Source organism: Aedes albopictus, chromosome 2, assembly GCF_035046485.1.
Source record: "Aedes albopictus strain Foshan chromosome 2, AalbF5, whole genome shotgun sequence".
Lineage (NCBI taxonomy): Eukaryota > Metazoa > Arthropoda > Insecta > Diptera > Culicidae > Aedes > Aedes albopictus.
The window spans coordinates 377541386-377551505 of NC_085137.1; the positions used below are offsets into that span (position 1 = coordinate 377541386).

Sequence of the window (10120 nt, forward strand, 5' to 3'; positions counted from 1 at the left end):
GATGTTTACCAATCCTCGAGTTTTTTGGCTTATCAAATAACATTCAAATATTTTTTAGGGAAGGTCGACATGCTCAGCAATCATGATAATTTTGTTTATTATAGGATTCGTAATATAGGCATACTTGTACTTGTGAACATGTGTACGCAAAACGACGTTCTTGAAATAAATAATTAATACTTTAGTGCGGTAATTCCCAAAGTGGGCGAAATCGCCCCCTAGGGGGCGAAAATCTGGTCGAAGGGGGCGAAAATATTAAAAACCAAAATTGGGGGGCGAAAATACAAATAAGAGGGGCGATTTTTTTAATAATTGAGGAATATCAAAAGTTTTGAAATGTATTGTATTGAATGTCAACTGAATCATTAAAACTCCCTAACATTTCAAGATTTTTTGTTTCTAGGATTCATGAAAAATGTCTGTTTTGAAATCGATTGAATGAACCAAATTTTCGATGTTTATGCGGACTTTTTGGCAAAATTCTAACAAAAATAGACGATTGCTATACGAATTTCCGAAGCAATTTATAGTGATTCTGGAGATCTAATCAATAAGAAACTCCTACGGCAAAAAATGATTCATTTCTGTAAAAGTTATGAATGGAACAGGGTTTGTTTTTACTTGATAAAAAAGTATTTGTTTTTAAATTTATATGCGGTTTGAAGTTTAAGATTTATCTTAGAACACTTTTCGGATGAAAGACGTCACACATTGTTTAGAAATATTTCAGAGAAGCTATCCGAAGGAATTCCTAACGTGACTTATTGCTAGAAGCCATTTTGTTTTTTTTTTCTTAAATTCAGTGTTGAATTCCATCAAAGCCATGTAATGCATGTCTGCTTATTTAACATTAAAAATTTCTACAATTCATAGGAAGCTTGTCAATTCAATTCATTTTAAATTCTGTGCAAAGCTGACTACATTCAAAAATACACCAATACGTTCTTGAGTTGTACTTTTTGCATAAAATATATTCTTGTAATTAAGGAGCCCCCTTTTGCCTCTGTTAATTTCAATGTTTATTCAATTTCTCTTATAACTCGCTTGCGTATCTATCCACCGTATTCTTTCATTTCTTTCCTTACTCCCTCTTACTTCGAGTAGTATTCATATGACCAAAAAAGCCAATTAAAGTTAATAATGATAGTGATTAAACTTAGTAGAAGTGAATTTTAGCTCAAAGTAAGTAATCAAGCAAAAAATACCGAAAAACGCCCAGACAAATACGAAGAATTTATCAAACTGTCAACTGTTCATTTTAACTGAAAATCACATAATGAAGGAACTCATTTTAAGGAAAACCCAGTTCTAACACATATCAGATAATCAATATGTCACACGCCTTTGAATAAAGTTTACGCAGCACAATGAAATTTGAAATTATAATATTGAGATGAACTGAAATAGAATCAATTGCATGAATATTTGCAGGTTGTATTAGTATAAATAATAATGCATATAGGATTTCATCAAACAGTCAGTTGACAAAGAACACGCTGAAAGTCAAATGGAATGAAAGCGCGCCTGGGATTGTCCATATAGAGAAATATATCCTTAATGAGGGTTTTCAGCCTATGTCTACCAAGCTATCAGTTGGTTTGTATTTATCTGATAAGTTTTGTGAGCAAATCTTTGTGGAATATATTTGAAACGTTTTTTCCTGAATTATCAAACTAGTTTTCTTTTAAAGATATGCATGAAAAATATCAGGCTGAATTTTAATGTTTAGATTTTGGTGAGATACCCGATTTTGTTCTGTTTGCTAAATCTGTGTATTGAGTAACAATAGTAGACGAACTGATATTAACACATAATCCAAACTACCATTCCTTGAGAAACATCTTCAAATTCAAATTCTGCTCCAACGACTGCTTCCTGCCATTGTCATCTTGTTATAGTTAATCATCTCCACAACACACCAATTTCACGTTTCGAAAGACGACGCAAAATATCCTCCATCATCGTCCGGAGTGTCCGTCACCCCAACAAAAGCCAGACAATTCATTCAAATTGTTCTCCATTCATTTTTTATCAGATACTTCCATTGGCTGGTGCTGTGCAGTATTATTTTTTGTTCTCGCTTTCTCACTGTGTCTGCCACCCCCCGTCCCAAGTGGGACTCGCTGAAACGTGTGAAGCTACGAATCCCCCTAGTTCTGAGGGCACAACCAATGAAGTTGATATACTGTCACATACGATGATAGTGCTCGTTCGTATGCACACCAACACTCGAGGAATTTTATCACATAATAGGTTTAAGTAATTCGTTCCAATCTTGATCCACTTTAATTCAATTCACACCGTGGAGCAGATTGAACAGAATTTCATTTCACTGACGGATCTGGTCGAGCAGGATCATCATCTTCATCTTATCGCACCCATTTGACGACCGTAGCGAATCAAATTTGCTTCTAGACAGACAGGAAAAAAAAGCTGACAAACAACAACGTAAACTTGTTATCAGTGACTCGGATCACCATGAAGGGCACTTTCATTCTTTGGCATTACTTTCCCCGACAACCGTCCGGTCGAGGCTCGTAAATTTCTTCCTGTGACGGCACCACTAAATGACAAGGACACATTTTCACACTTTCACTTCGTTACGTGTTAATGGCTTTTGGAGCTTGGTCACGGCTGGATTCATTAGCAGGCGAGGAAAATCCATTTGGTAATGGGACAAGTTTTGCTGGGTTTATGGAACACTGAAACAGGACACCAGCCAAAAACGGAAGTGGTAGATTGGGGTTTAGTTATCCGGCTATGTCTTCTTCTGTTTGCTTTTGAATGGAAATATAATAGAAGATTTTGTTCACCTTTTCACGATCCTTTCCTACAGCTGCGTTTATCCTTCAAGCACTTATTCGACTGCTTTTCTTGGTCGTCACAAAATCTTCTTTGAATACGGATTGCACAAATAAACATGAAACAAACTCTCATTGAAGCATAAAATTCAATTATCTGTGTGCAGAACTGTTTCTTCACAAACAGGCAACAAAATCAAGATCCCGAAACACAATTCAGCACATCGAATATAGAGGGAAAACTGAAAGCACTACTACTAACGTGTCGGGCTGCCCTTGCTCTAATCCTTGTTACACCAAGCACTTCTTCTTTCCGTGAACAGTAGATGAAGAAGAATCGACGAGTCCCTGAAAACGTGCAACAGAAGCAATCACCGAAAACACAACTGCTTTTCTTCAGGATTCACGCCGAAGGAGCACACACCCCGCACGAAACACAAAGGAAATCACCAAAAAGTAACACACCTTCGACCGAGTCAGACAAACACGAAAAATCTCCCGAAAAAGAAAGAAAATCAAACCAACTCAGAGGGTGGCGAATGAGAATATAGAGCTCTTCTTCCTAGGTGCGCTGCTGTTGCTGCACACATTCACATCCAGAAACTCCACTCTATAAAACACCTTCTTCCGGTATACGCAATAAGAGAGGAACGAACGAAAATCCACGTCCACCCAGCAGCGAGTGCTTTTCTCTACTGAAAACGCGAAACTGAAAACTCGATGGAACTGAAACCGACCGAACTGACTGAATGAGCGACCCCACCACACCAGTTCGAGTCAGGTCGCGTCCATTCATTATATAGGATGGGTGTCTCCTGGCACTGCAGGCCGCGCCGCTGCTGGTCGCTTCCACACGCGTGCTGCGAGCTCGTAAAATCACCCCACTAACGATCCACCAGTTGCAAAAATGAGGGGAGAGCAACGTTTTCGCTCGAGAGACGAGAGGACTTTGGTATGCTGTGAGAAGGTCTGAAAAGAGGCTCCGACTCTCTTTCGAACAGGAGAACAAGGATCAAACAAGAAAATGCTAAACAGGGTGAGGCGCATAATTTTCGAAGATGGCATTTCACAGTGAAACGTACCATGCGCCTCCTCTGTAATTCTTTAAGACTTGAAATTGATTTCTTATATGTTAAAGGTGCTTGGCTGGTGAAATGACTAAAGAATTTCTAACATATACTTAGTCAGGTTGAATTGTTGGCGGTATTTCTGTACAAAATTGTAAGTCCAATTCCATAAGAGCTGTTTCTATATTTTATATTTAATGAAATTGATAGAATCGTAGATATACAAGAAGCTCTTTCTCAAAAATCCGGCAATACCTTATGTAACGAGGAACGGTTGACAGCGTAGGAAAATTATGTGTTATATGTAATGTGATTAGTCTTTTTAAATTTGTCCTATCTTTGCAGTTACCCCTTGAAAAAGACTTAATAAAAAGCCGAAACGTCGGGAAAAGCAAAACCTGTCATTTTGATTTACCAAGACTGAGAAAGCCAGCATCTGACAAGGCTTCATTCAGTTCTCCAAGCACCAGCTGCCAAGAGTGTTCACCAACTGATGCTAGATCCCATGAACGTTCCGAAGGTCATGGAACGATTGGAACAGAATTTCGGAAACCCAGAGAATATCTACAGAGATTTAGTTTCCAATATTCTCTATATAACAGTAAGGATTCGCATAATTCAGTGCTCGAGATATCGGCAGCACTCAAAAATCTTGTTAACAGCGTGAGAGCAGTGAAGAAGGCGACATGAAAGTCCAATGAAATTCCAATTTGTTCGATCGAAGGAATCATGTTTCAAATTGTCAACTTTCAGGTCATCGTTCAATCAGGTTCAATCCAGTGCAGAAATACTAGAAGGTGCAGCGTGAATGGATGCACTAGGAAGCATCATACATCCTTGCACGAATCTAAACCAATGAAGCAATCAAATACACAAAGCAACACGACACAAGAGCGAAGCAGCAACAAGCACCAAAGAAAATTGAGCAAGAGTCAACGAATATTGTTGAAAATATAAATCATCACCAGCAATTCAAACGGAAAATCCTGTACCAAATTATTCCGGTATAACTAAGCAGTGGATCAAGGAGCATGAGGACCTTTGCTTTCCTAGATCAAGGTTCATCTTCTACACTAATTGATCAAGAAGTAGCAGATTATCTAAAATTGCAGGGTAGATCAGATATAATTACCCTAAACTGGACTCAAAACATAAGCAAGGATGTTAAAAGCAAATATGTGACATTAAAAATTAAAGGAACCACAAATAATCAGTTTACGTTAAAAGGAGTTCAAACGATTAAGAACCTGCAATGTGAAACCTGAATGAAGAACCTGAATGTCGTATCATGGACCGATTCACAAACGGTTCTATCATGAATAGTGATCAAAGAAAATACAAGCAATTCGTTTCTGTCAGAATTGGAGAAATTTTTAATTCAGCCTCGATAAGTCCATGGAGGTGGGTTCCTTCCAAAATTAAACCCGGCAGACGAAGAAACAAAGGAAATATCTTGAGAATTGAATTGGGTGAATGGTCCAGAATTTCTCAGACGAGCGGACTAGTTTTGGCCAGTTAAAAGGATTAGTCCCCAAGCAACACACATGGTTACAAAACAGTGACTGCAGCGTATATAAGGGTTGCGCAGTAAGTCACAGTGACTTCTCTGAAACCATTCCATACGCTGCCATCACTGTTTTGTAACCATGTGTGTTGCTTGGGTCAGTCTGGGTGAGCGACAACGAAAGGTTGTATAGTGTTGCGTTAATAAACGAGAATTGTGGAATACTAAAGTTTGTGGAGTATTATAAATATCCTGAAATATCGAAGTTCTACAACTTAGTTGTTCATACACCATATTTTCAGGTTCAACTTTTGAAATGAGCTGTAGGTGATTGAATCTAGATATGATGAAATTACATTTTCTTACATTTTTAGCACTGGCTGTATGAATTCTAAAACAAAATCAAATACCAAGGAATATTATAAATAGAATTTATGGAAAGTGTTTTCTCAAATCTTGAATGTTTAATCTAGCTCCTGAAAAAAAATACAAATGAGTGAATAATATATATCAATTAGTAATTCAAAGACATTTCTCGGAAATGACAGCTTTCATCTTCTTAAGCTTGCGGAAAATGTTTTGTGCAACAAGTACGACAAGCTATCTTTGGTATGTTTGTACAGATTACATTTCCATTAAGGAGCAGAAATTAAAAAGTTTTTTTTTTATTGTTTACAGTTCTACAACAAGTGACAAAGATGACAACTAACAGATACAGCTTGTGTGCACTGAAGGTACTCATAACCAGATTTTATGACATATCGTTTAAGTTATAGGAGGATCCACTCGAGGATTACTTCCTGGATGAATCTATGGAGAATTATATATCTAAGGAAGAATTCCTTCTGAAACCTGAACTCCAAAGAATAATTTCTCGTCTCAAATTTACGAGCAATACTATCAATATCATCAGCGAAACCAAGCAGCCATTGGCGTAGCTAGGGGGGTTCCAGGGGTGCCTGGCACCCCCTAGAACAAATTTGGCACCCCCTAGAACTTTTCCTTGACTGGCACCTAAAATTTAAAACTTTACACAATAATTCCAATATTGATGGCACATTTAAACAAAACATAAACAAACCTTAAATTACTTATACAACTGTTGTACGTGTTGCCGTTTTGGATATTGTTAAGAACAATGAACAGACTTCTATATTTATTCAATGATTTCTCTATGCCTCCTTTATGGATTCCTCCCGATATTTCTTCAATAAACTTTCCTTAGGATTCTGCTTCCTGATGGGATTGTACATACAAGAAATGTCTGCAGAGATTGATCAAGCAATTTCTCCGGTGATTCTTCTAGGAATTCCTTCAGAGATTCTTCCAGAAATTTCTCATGGAATTCCTCCAGGAGGTTATATTGGCCTTCCTCCGGTAATTGTGGCTAGAATTCCTCAAGCAACTCCAGCTAAGATTCTTCCAGCAATTCCTACTGGGAATTCTACTAGGGAAGTTCTTCTGGAAATTCTTCCGGAAAATCTCTCTGTGATTTATCTAAAAATCCCTTCGGTGATTCTTCCAGAGATTTCTTCAAGGATTTATACTCTAGAAATACCACAAGGGATTTCTCCAAGAACCTATTGACCTTGTTCCAAGAATTCCAGCTGGAACTCTTCAAGCAATTCCCTTTAAAACTCCTTCAGAAATACTTCTAAAGATTTCTTCTGGCATTTTTCCTGTGATTTCTCCTGCGATTCCATTAGGGATTCCTCCAGTATACTTCTACCGATTATTTCAAGGAGAACTGTAGGTATTCCTCCAGGCATTTGTTAGAGGATCTTCTCTTAGGATACCCCCGACATCCCTGGTTCAAGGATTTCTCTAGAAATTACTTCTATGATACCTCCCGGATTTCTGGGAATTCCTCCAGATATTTCAGCTGGGATTCCTCAAGCAATTTCTGCGGTTCTTCCAGCTATTCTTCTTCCAGAAATTCTAACCGTGGTACTTCAGAAATTATGCTGGCTTTTTTGCAGGGATCTTACCAGGGAATCTTCCTGGAATTCATGCAGAAATTTATTTGGTTGTTCTACCAGGGATTTCTTTAAAAACTCATCCAGGAATACCTCAAGATTTCTCCAGAAATTCCTCATGGAATTCCTTCAGAAACTCCGTTTGGCCTTCCTCCAAGAATATCTGCAACAACTCCTCCTGCGGTTCTACCAGCAATTTCTCCAGAAGTTCTTATTATGATATGGCCAGAAATTCTTCTAGAGATTCCTATATGAATTTATCCTAGCATAGTGGCGGCTGGAATATATCGGACAAATCTTTCTGAGAATCCTTCATATATTCCTTATATTCCTTCTGCGATTCTTTTCTTTACATATTTTTCCAGAATACCTCTACCGGTTCTAGCAGGGACTTCTCTAGGTATTCCAAGGATTTTTCTTTAGATTCCCCCCAGGCATTCCTGATGAGGTTTCTCTAGAAATTTCTCCAGCAATTTCTGCTGAGATTTCTACAATGATACATCTCAGAATCCTTCTAAGAATACCTCCTGAGATTTTTTTGGGATTTGTTCAGAAGCTCTCCGGTGATTCCTCCAGGAAATTTAATCCAAGATATTTTATCCAAAAATTCTCTCAAAATTTTCTCAAAGATTTTCTCCCATGACTCCTCTTTGCCTTCCACCAGGAATTTCAGCTGGATTTCTCAAGCTATTTCTGCTGTAATTCATTCAGCAATTCCTCCTTGGACTCCTCCAGAAATTCTTACTATAATACATCCCGGAATTTCTCTAGGGATTCTTCTATGATTTTTTCCAGGGATTCCTTCAAAAATATGCTGGAATTATTCAAGGAAATCTTACTAGGAGCCTTGCAGAAGTACCTTCGGTGTTTATTCCTGGAAATCCTAAAGGGTTTTTTTTCCTGAGATTTCTCCAAATATTTCTCATTAGATTCCTCCAGGAACTTTGATCCAGGAATTCCTCCTGGGATTCTAAAGCGATTTCTGCTGCTTCTAAATGTTTCAGGCATGCCTCCTAGGTCTCCTCCAGGAATTCTCACTGTGATACCTGCAAAAATCCCTTTACGGATTTCTCCAGGCATTCTTGCTGGGAATCTTCTAGGGTTTTTCAGGGATTTTTCTAAATACTCATCTGAGAATTCCTCTTGAGTTTTTAATCATGGATTACTCTAGAAACTAATCATGGGATTACTTCTAGTACTCTGTTGGACTTCTTCAAAGAATTCCAGCTGAAAGAATCCCAACAGAAATCTCTGTAGGAATTCCTTTACGAATTTCGAGAATAGTTGGAATTCCAGCGAAATCCTAGGAGGTATTACTAGACAAATCTCTAGTGAAATCCTATAGGAATGAACGGGAAAAACTTATTGATTAGAAGGCACCGAATGTTGCTATTTGACAAATTGAGAGATGAATTTGTAAAAAAAAACACGTTCTGGTGGGATTCGAACCCACGACTCCGTATTCGCTAGAACATTTCTTTGAGAGTTCCTTCGGCATGTTTTTTTTTTTTGAAAATTTCTGTGGTAGTTTTTATTCAGCAATTTCTTTGGTTTTTTTTTCTATAATTTCAATGGCTATTCCTCTGAATTTACTTCAGCAATTTCTTTTTCAGTTATTTTGCAACTTTCTCAGGCAATTTTATCGTGATTACTTTTGTTATTCTCTATGATTCAGTTGTATTTATAGATATTGCTTCCAAAAATTGCTGAACTGGAAATACAGAAATTCTCAACTGGACTTGCTCTAAAAAATCCTTAAAATTCACGAAAACCTTCCTGACAAATTCCCAAAGCAATTGCCAGAAAAAATTCATCAAAATAACCTTAAAACTTTCAAAGTAGTTGCCAAAAGAATTCATATAAGAATCACCAGAGAAATTCCGGAAGGCTTTTTAAAGAAATTGGCCAAATCCAATCTCAAAATAAATTGCCGAAATATATTCTATAAAAAATTACACAAACATTCACAAAAAAAATCGAAGAAATTCTCAAAGAATTTTCCAAAATCATCAAAGGAATTTCTGAACAAAATTTATAAAGAATTCCGAAAGTGATTGCAGTGACAGATTTTTTAAAGAACCGCCAGAGATTTTTTTCAAAGAAATTCCCAAAGGAAATCTCTAAGAAAATTGCCCAATCAATTTCCAAAGAAATTACCGAAGAAGTTCTTAAAGTAATATTAAAAGTTTCCAAAATTTCAAAAGGATTTGCTTATAAAATTCCCAAATAAATGTTCAATGCAAGTAACATCGGAAATGCCCAAAATGTTCCGAAATCATCTGCTGCAGGAATTCCTTACATAATTACTGAAGAAATCTAGAAGAAATTGTCTAAAGAATTTCTATTTAAATTTTAGAAGCGATTTATAAAAGAACTTCCGAAGGAGTTTTCAAAAGAATTGGTGAAGAAATGCCTAGCATGGATAATGAAAGTCCAAAAATCAACGAAAATCGGAAAAAAAAGTAGAATGACTTGCCGAATACATTGTGAGGAAGTTCCCAGAGTCAATGTCGAATGAATCACCAAAGGCTTCACTAAAATTATTTCCAAAGGAATTGCCTGAAGAGAAATTAGATAATTTGAAAAAGCAATTATTAATAGAATTGTTGACATTAACAAAACATCGCTTGAAAGACTACTAAAAATTGGCGAAGAAACTCCCGAGAAAACATTTCAAAGGATTTGCTAATGAAGTAAAAAAAAAACAAATAAACTGCTAGTGGAATTGCCAAAGAAATTTCCAAAGTAATTTCCGATGAAATTTTCAAAGGA

General features: G+C 36.9%; 1 protein-coding gene across 3 annotated transcripts in view; it reads right to left on the reverse strand.

The window, feature by feature from the left end:
- The window catches only part of LOC109422878 (slit homolog 1 protein), a 123824-nt gene extending 120247 nt beyond the window's left edge, over positions 1 to 3577 (reverse strand). The window contains exons 1-2 of one of the 3 annotated variants that reach the window (XM_062853016.1): positions 3064 to 3577; positions 2814 to 2893 (exon numbers count right to left, since the gene is read on the reverse strand). The gene's annotated coding sequence lies outside the window, so the exon portion shown is untranslated. The remainder of the gene's footprint in view (positions 1 to 2813; positions 2894 to 3063) is intronic. The other 2 variants (XM_062853017.1, XM_029878265.2) reach the window with 2 other exon arrangements.
- Between the last annotated feature and the right edge of the window lie 6543 nt (positions 3578 to 10120).